The sequence below is a fragment of the Megascapheus bottae genome, chromosome X, assembly GCF_031878675.1.
Source record: "Megascapheus bottae isolate mThoBot1 chromosome X, mThoBot2.hap1, whole genome shotgun sequence".
In the NCBI taxonomy this organism is placed as follows: Eukaryota; Metazoa; Chordata; class Mammalia; order Rodentia; family Geomyidae; genus Megascapheus; species Megascapheus bottae.
In genome coordinates this window covers 74,707,523-74,713,891 of record NC_143547.1, presented here as the reverse complement: position 1 = coordinate 74,713,891, position 6,369 = coordinate 74,707,523, and positions in this window count along the sequence as shown.

The window sequence follows — 6,369 nt, the reverse complement described above, 5'->3', positions numbered from 1 at the left end:
CACAATGCTCACAACGTGTGACTCTTTCTCTCTAGGTTTGATTAATGGCCCAAGAATTTCATGTTTTCACATGCTCAATCCTCGTCAGGTGCAGGAGGCATTTGAACGTAAGAAGCTTATATCACTCTTGTCATCTTACCACAGTGCTAGCTGCTAGTGCAGGATACAGCTCTATGGAGTCCACAGCAGTAAAGAATGGAGCCCTCAACAGAACCTTAAGTTTTCAAAGTTCATTTTATTTGCATATATATAACACAGGACAAGCTTTGCTCAGGTCCCTCAGGGATCCATTTATATCTTTGTCCTCTGACTCCATGGTTAAGGAGAGCAGGGACAGCCAGGAGCATTGAGAGGTGGGGCATTTCTCCTTTTCTCCTTCCAGAAATTCTCTTTACTTCCTCTTTATATTACTTTAGCTATATTCCAGGATGATATTGAACTCTCGATCCTCGTGCCTTAGCCTTTTGAAGACTTGGATCAACTGGTTCTTAGCTATACTTTTATCAACTGGTTTTAGTTGTGTTTTTATGGCACAGAGTATTTTCTATCTTGCATCATTGCTATTTGAAGTTATTTGTTAACTTGTCCACACAAATGCTTGAAGGTATTCCTTATCATGAATAAAATACAAATATGACATTGCAGATTTAAAATGGAACAAAAAAGAAAAACAAGGATGGAGGCATAAAATGGGTCCATGAGTGCTATTTTGTACACTTCTTGTCCTTCTAGTAAATTCCATCATCAGGAAAGGATTATGCTTTATTTCTCTTTATGTTTTCTCATAAGAACCAGCCCATTATTTTTCTTTTTCTTTTTCTTTTTTTATTATTTATTTATTTTTTATTGTAATTAGTAAAAGGGATACATGATATTTGCCAGATAGAAGGTGCATTAATTCACATACATTGATACCCTTTCACATGTCTTGGTACCCATTACCCTCCCCCCCACACCCCCACCCGTCTTGGTTTTCCCCCCTTCCCTATCAACTTTCAAATATCCAAATACAAATAAATTCAATATATCAGATAACAAAGTGAGATACTATAACAATATGAGATAACAAGGGACAGCAAAGGAGATGAGAGACAACATAGTACATTAAGGACAACAATCATTCGTTATATCAGCCCATTATTTTTAAAGTGTCTTTATTGAGCGATAATTAAAATAACAGAAATTCATCTATTCAAATGTAAAATTCAGCAAGTTTTAGTATATTGTTAGCCATCTATGTTCATTATCACAATCCATTTTAGGCCATTTTTATCATCAACCAAGAAAACGATAGTGATTAGCATACTCTCCATTTCTCACTCTACGCAGTCCTGGTGATCATTAATCTCTTTTCTGCCCCTGTGGAGTTACCTATTCTGGGTATTTCATAAACATTAACTCAGAGGTGGGCTTCTAGGTCTGGCTTCTTTCATGTGACTTATCCATGCTATATCATGTATCCATTTTTTATTTGTTTTTATGGCTACATAATATTCCATTGTATGGCTATATCACATTTTCTATTCATTTCTTGGTGGACATTTGAGTTGTTTCAAATTGCTGGCTATTATGAAAATTCTAATATGTACATATGTATGCAAATTTTAAAAATTTATTGGGTCTGTACATATAAGCAGAGCCGCTGGATCATATAGTGGCACTATTTTTAAATTTTTCTTTAAAAAGTTATTGTAAAGGTGATGAATGGGGATTAATAGTTACATAAGTAAGGTAATTAATACATTTCTTTTTAAATGCTGTTACCCTCTCCCTCATTTTCTCCTGCTTGCCACTCCCCACTCAATATTTTTAATTTGTCTAGGAGCTCCTAGACTAATTTCTGTGTGGCTTAACTATTCCCAACACTAGTACAGGCACATTCTAATTTTTCTTCTTCCTTGGCAATATCACTTACTGTCATTTTGATTCTTTCATCATAACAAGTAAAAAGTAGTATCCAATTGTGGCTTTGATTTAAATTTCTCTAATGACTAAATATGTTAAGCATCTTGTGTATTTATTAGTCATTTGTGCATCTTTGAAGAAATCTCTATTCAGCTTCGTTCATGTTAATATTTTTCTACTTCTAATGGGCTAAATTTTTTCAGGACTTTTTTTCGCTAAAGATAGTTACTAGCATATATTAATTGTAGAAAGGAAGATTGAATTATGACATCCCCTTACATATATACAAATACCCCCACCTATTTACCCCCTTCATTTCTGTAATTCCCCTCCTGCTCCATCAAAGCAATTTTAATAGGTCTCATTGGTCTATCTTAATACTTTGCCCATATTTACCCTATTGTCTCTTCTTTTGCTTCTTTCACTTGTATGCTCTCTCTCTTCCTCCTACCTCTCCCTCCACCCCCCACTCCTTTTCCTGGGGCTCGAACTCTGGGCTTAGACACTGTCCCTGAGCTCCTTTTTGCTCAAGGCTATCGCTCTACCACTTCGAGCCACAGAGTTTTTCTGTGATGAGAGTCCCGCAGACTTTCCAGCCTGGCTTCCTGAGTAGCTAGGATTACAGGTGTGAGCCAACGGCACCCAGCTTTACATGCCAGTCTCTTATCTGGTGTATGATTTATAATATTCTCTTCATTCTGTGCCACTTTTTTGGTCAGTTGTGGGGCTTGAACTCAGAGTCTGGATACTATCCCTGAGCTCTTTTGCTCAAGGCTAGTGAAATTGGAGGTAAGAGTAGTTTGGAGACTTTTCTGCCTGGGCTGGCTTCAAACCTCCTGAATAGCTAGGATTACAAGTGTGAGCCACAGGTGACCCGCTAAATGTAGGTCTTTTTTTCCAGTATTATTTTATTGAATACAATTCTAGTATCTTTTGCTTGAATTTCTTCTTCTACACCTGTTATCCATAGGGTTTGACATTGTGTTCAGGCTTTAAGGTTTTATTTATATTTATCTGAAATTCTACTACATCTACTTTATCTTTACCCAATGACAATTTGTGTTTAATTTGACCTAGTTTACTTGGAGAGCTTTTACCTGAGGTTTTTTTTTTATTTATTGAGTTTTTTCTTTCCCAAATTTGTTCAGTTTATTATCAGAATTTGTACTTTATTGCATTCCTTTTTCATTTCCTGCTTTGTCTGCCTTATTTCATTCAGCTGTTTATTACATTTTCTTGGATTGTATCTTTAATCTTGCTAATCATTTTTTAAAATCTGTCTCATGGTGCTTGAACTCTGGGCCTGGGTGCTGTCCCTGAGCTCTTCATCTCAAGACTACCATCCTACCCTGAGCCACAGCACCACTTCCCATTTTCTAGAGATTAATTGGAGGTAAGAGTCTCAGGTCCTTTTGTGCCCTGGCTGGCATTGAACCTTGATACTCAGATCTCAGCCTCCTGAGTAGCTATGATTATAGGCGTGAGCCACTGCACCCGGCTTTGCTGATCATTCTTTTGAGATATTTATGAGAGGTCTTTTTTTTGTATGTTGGTATTTGGGCTTGAAGCTGGGGCCTGGATACTGTCCCTGAGCTTTTGTTCTCAAGGCTAGCATTCTACCACTTGAGCCAACAGCTTCACTTCCCACTTTTCTGGGAGTTAACTGGAGATAAGATTCTCATGTTATTTGCAATTGGATAGGGAAGGGGGGAAAACAAGATGAGAGGTGGAGGTGGGGGAGAGGGAAATGGGGACCAAGACATGTGAAAGGGTATCAATGTATGGGAATTAATGCACCATCTATATGGCAAATATCATGTAACCCTTCTATTAATTACAATAAAAATATATGATAATAAAAGATTCTCATGGACTTTCAGTCAGGCTGGCTTTGAACTGTATCCTCAGATCTCAGCTGCCTGAGTAACTAGGAGTACAGGCTTGAGCCACCAGTTCCAAGCTGTAACCCAGAGTCCGAATACGGCAAGTCAACACTGTATTAAACTACATTTCTACCCCTATTGAAATATGATTTTGATTTGTATTATACTGTAGATTAATATTATTTTATGTGCTTAAGCTCAAGTTTATGATCTGGATGCACTAGGCAAGACCTCATGGGATGAAATGCTGGGGTTCCAGGGTCATTTTGTTCCTGTGGTGAAGAATTCAGTTCTTAACCAGGACAGCTAATGTGCTATTTCTCAAAATAAAAGCTTTTCTTCAAATCTTTGGGGAAGTGGAGGGGCATACATAAGTGTTTATCCCCTTGGGATTTGCCATCAGCTTTGAACTATAGCCTCTAGTTGCTATGGCAACTAGTTTGTTGAGTCATAATGCCCAAGGGTCAGGTATCACATGAACCAGTCCTGTCCTCTCAATCTGCAGGTGACTACCATGATGTGAAGACTGAGCTCCTTCTCAGTAGAACCAATGAGAACCAATGAGTTGATGTACTTCTGAAACACGTTGGTAAGAATATATTGATATTAAAAGAGTATACTATATGATATTTGATAAGAATAAACAAATGGAACTAATTCATTTACTTCTTTCTGGTTATCAGGATAGAGAAAAGTATAAGAGGGAACTGTCTATCAGATTCTAAGAGTTGTGTTTATTTTTTAAAGTAAATATATCCTACCTGAACTGTTTAGAATTAGGATACTCTTTATCATGATAATTGTTGATTTCTTTTGTCTCATCCCTATTTCACATAGGCCAGATAGATGAATTAAATGAGACTGTGTGTGTGTGACAAAAATTACTAACATTGGGACTTTTAACTTTTGGTGGGAGTAGGAATCTTTGTCACCATCTCAATGGGTATGAAATTTCTTTGTGTTTAAGAAGGAATATCTATAATATAGAATATCATATATGTCATATATACTCACTAATATTTTGTAAGTTATAAACATTTCAAATATTTTCACAAGTTTATTCTTTATATCATTTTAACACTGTACTTTGACTTCAGAAGCTTTGATTTTTCACATATCAGTATTATTTTTCGTTGTAAGATTTCTACTTTGTGTGTTTGTGTTTGTGTTTGTGTGCTGGTCCTGGGGCTTGAACTCAGGGTCTGAGCACTGTCCCTTACCCTTTTTTGGGGGGTCATGGTCCTTGAAGTCTGGGCGGTGTCCCTAAGCTCTTCAGCTCAGGGCTACTGCCCTACCCCTGGGCCTGGGTGCTGTCCTGAGCTCTTCATTTCAGGGCTATCATCCTACCCCTGGAGCCACAGCACCACTTCTGGTTTTCATGGACTTTAGTGCTGGGGTTGGCTTTGAACTGTGATCCTCAGATCTCAGCCTCCTGAGTAGCCACTGTGCCTTGTCTGTCCATTACCTTTTTTTTTGTTCAAAGCTAGTGCTTTACTACTTGTGCCACAGTCCTACTTCTAGCTTTTTTGTGCTTAAATGGACATAAAAGTATCATGGAGTTTCCTGCCCAGGCTGGCTTCAAATGATAATCAAACATCAATCTCCTGAGTAGCTTGGATTAAAGTCATGCCCCATCAGTACCCAGCAAGAGATCTACTCTTTTTTTTTGCCAGTCCTGGGCTTGAGCTCAGGGCCTGAGCACTGTTCTTGGACTTTCTCAAGGTTAGAGCTCTACCAGTTGAGCCTCAGCACCACTTCCAGCTTTTTTCTATGTATGTGGTACCAAGGAATCGAACCCGGCTTCATGCATGCTAGGCAAGCACTCTACCACTAGGCCAAACTCCCAGCCCCGAGAGATCTACTTTTTTTTTGTATCTAAAAGTGTTTTCCATCACAAGAGTTTAAACACAGATTTTACATATTGTCTTAATAAATGTTAAGCTAGGCACTGTTGGCTCACACCTGTGATCCTAAGTACTCAGGAGACTGAGATCTGTGGATTGTAGCTCAAAGGCAATCTGTACAGAAAAGTCCATAAGACTTATACCCAATTAACCACCATAATACTGAAGTAGAGCTCTGGTTCAAGTGGTAGAGCACTAGCCTTGGGCACTAAAGCTCAAGGACCTCACCTAGTCCCAGAGTTTGAACCTGATGATGGACCAAAAGGAAAAAATGAAGCTCAAACTTCTTTTTTTTGTGGGTCATGGGGATTGAATTCGGCTTGGGCACTGTTCCTGAGCTCTTCAGCTCAAGGCTACCACCCTACCCCTGGGCCTGGACATTGTTCCTCAGTTCTTCAACTCAAAGCTACCACCTTTCCCTTGAGCCAAGCCCCACTTCCCATTTTCTAGAGGTTAATTGGAGATAAGAGTCTCAGGTCCTTTTGTGCCCAGGCTGGCTTTGAACTTTGGATCCTCAGATCTCAGCTTCCTGAGTAGCTAGGATTACAGGCATAAGCCACCGCGCCCAGCTCAAAGTTCTTATATATAGTCCTGGAGATTGGACTGAGGGTCTCATGCTTGCTAGGTTCTCTACCACTTGACTGCATCCAGTCTTATTATACCTTACATACAGTGCT